This window comes from Carlito syrichta, unplaced genomic scaffold (genome assembly GCF_000164805.1).
Source record: "Carlito syrichta isolate Samal-C Ts95f unplaced genomic scaffold, Tarsius_syrichta-2.0.1 Scaffold309094, whole genome shotgun sequence".
Taxonomy (NCBI): Eukaryota; Metazoa; Chordata; class Mammalia; order Primates; family Tarsiidae; genus Carlito; species Carlito syrichta.
Window position 1 is genome coordinate 96,127 of NW_007253190.1, and position 2,508 is coordinate 98,634.

General features: G+C 41.5%; 1 pseudogene across 1 annotated transcript; it reads right to left on the minus strand.

Moving 5' to 3' along the window:
• Positions 1-200: 200 nt before the first annotated feature.
• Positions 201-1,236, minus strand: LOC103269165 (annotated as a pseudogene). Its single transcript, XR_002482454.1, has one exon. The product of XR_002482454.1 is annotated as a 40S ribosomal protein SA pseudogene (transcript).
• Positions 1,237-2,508: the final 1,272 nt, after the last annotated feature.

The window sequence follows — 2,508 nt, forward strand, 5'->3', positions numbered from 1 at the left end:
AAGATTAAAAAATCCACTCTTTTAGCTATTTGATATATAAATTATTATTAAGGGGATTATTTTGAATTAACTGAAAATAATGTTGGGGAACTGTCAATTGAAAAACAAACAGCCCCACCAGTTTGTTATTTCCACATGGACTGGGATTGTTGTCTATTTTGTTTTTTGTTGTTGTAGTTGTTGTTGTTGTTGTTTTTTCTTAGAAACAGGTTTATTTTCCGCCAACCTTATTTCCATGTTGCTTAAGAGCCTGTGTTGCTTAAGAGGTTAAGACCACTCAGTGGTTGTCCCTACCCATTCAGTGGACTGAGCAGTGGGAGCTGCAGAGCAGTCTTCTGTGGCAGGCTGAGCACTCGTCTTCAGTAGGAAACTGCTGAATTGGCACAGAAGGCACCTGCACACCTTCAGACCAGTCTACAACCTCAGGCCGAATAGCAGTGAACTCTAGCAGTGGACTCAGGAGCTGGAGCAGTCCATTCACCCTGAAATTCTTCTTTGGTCACAGCTTTTTCAGCAGCAGCCTGCTCTTCCTTTTCAATCTCTTCAGGATCTCTGTAGAAATAGAGATCAGGCATAACCTCCCACGGGTGTTCACAGGAGATGGTGCCACGCATGCACAGAACTTCCCAAGCCAGCATCCACCACATCAGGCCCACTGAGTGAGCTTCCTTATTGTTGCATGGGATGGCAATGTCCACATAGTGCAGAGGAGAGTCTGTGTTACACAGAGCAATGGTGGGCAGGTTAACATAAGATGCCTCTGTGAGAGGCTGGTGGTCAGCCCTGGGATCAGTAACCACCAGCAGACGGGGCTCCCAGAAGGCTGCCTGGATCTGGTTGGTGAAGGTTCCAGGAGTGAAGCGACCAGCCATAGGAGTGGCTCCAGTGGCAGCAACAAACTTCAGCACAGCCCGCTGGCCAGTATTCCTGGAAGATATGACACTGACATCAGCAGGGTTTTCAGTGGCAACAATGGCACGAGCTGCAAGCAGAAGCTTCTCCCAGGTCCTCTTCAGATTTATAATGTAGATGCCATCACTCTTCCTTTTATAGATGTACTGTTCCATTTGGAAGTCAAGGTTGGTGCCACCTAAGTGGGTGCTTGCTGCAAGGAATTTGAGGATATCCTCCTCCTTCATTTGCAGGACGTCAAGGGTTCCGGACATTGTGAAAGTTTCCCTTTAAGTTACGATGGGAATTGAGAACAACGCCGTATGGACCCCTCTGCGGGTAGCGCAGAAAGCTATTTTGTTTAGTATATATCCCAAGCACCTAGAATCTTTCATGCCTGATCTACACTAGGTATTGAATAAATACACACTTTAATTTTTTTAGCAACTTTAGTTATATTTAAGGAATGTCATTCAATATTTTTAAGTGAAATAGTATTCAAATGAACCTATAATGCCCTATTTCTCAAATAAAGAGAAAAGCAAAGGAGTTAAAGTGTAAACATTTCTTAAATTTGAATTGAATGCATATATATACTTTTCTCTATCTGTTTGGTTGTATTTACCTTACTTACATAACCCCAGACTCCCCAGATTAGATAGAAAGACCTTGATTTATTTCCTTATTTGAATTTTGACAACTGTTAACTTCAGTTGTGTAATTGGCTGTTCATAACTATTGTCTATGTCAACTTCACATAGCAGTTCTGTGTTCTGTACTACAAAAAATTTTCTTTGCCAACATTGCCTTCAAGCCATTAATCAACCAAATGTCTTATGAAGCTCTTTTCATTGTCTCTTTTCTAGATTTACCTTTATCCTAGACATAATAAATTTTCTTATATACGTCATTTTAAATGGGAATTCACAATACTTTTCACACCTTTAAATGTATAATTTGGAGAGTAAGAGGCACATTATATTTCACTGAGAATTCAAGTCTTTAGAATTGCTGCCATTTTTAGATTATTAAGAGTTCTTTTTTTTTTTTTTTTTGGAGTTGGAGTCTCACTCTTTCGCTCAGACTGGAGTGCAGTGGCTGCTCCTGGACACCGCAGCCTTGACATGCTGGGCTCCGGCGATCCTTCCGCCTCAGCCTTCCAAGTAGTTGGAACTACAGGTGCGTGCTACCACGCCTGGCTGATTTTTGATTTATTGTAGAGATGAGGTCTCACCAAGTTGCCCAGGTGGATCTTGAACCCGCAGGCTCAGGCAATCCACTCATCTCAGCCTCCCAAGGCGTGGGATTACAGGCTGAGCCACCAAGCCCGGCTAAGAGTCATTTTCTAATAGAGCAAAATGACCACCTTTTAACAAAGCTAATGAAATGGTATATAGCACTCTAGATATATTTTTTAAGGTAGATTTTTTAAATTCCAATTTTTATTACTAAACATTTCAAATATATACAGAAATGGAGAGAATAATATACTCTCATGCATACTCATTATCCAGCTCAATAATTATCAAGTCATGGCCATTTTGGGGGTTTTTTTGTTGTTGTTTTGAATTGGAGTCTCATTCTGTCGCCCAGCCTGAAGTGCAGTGGCACACTCCC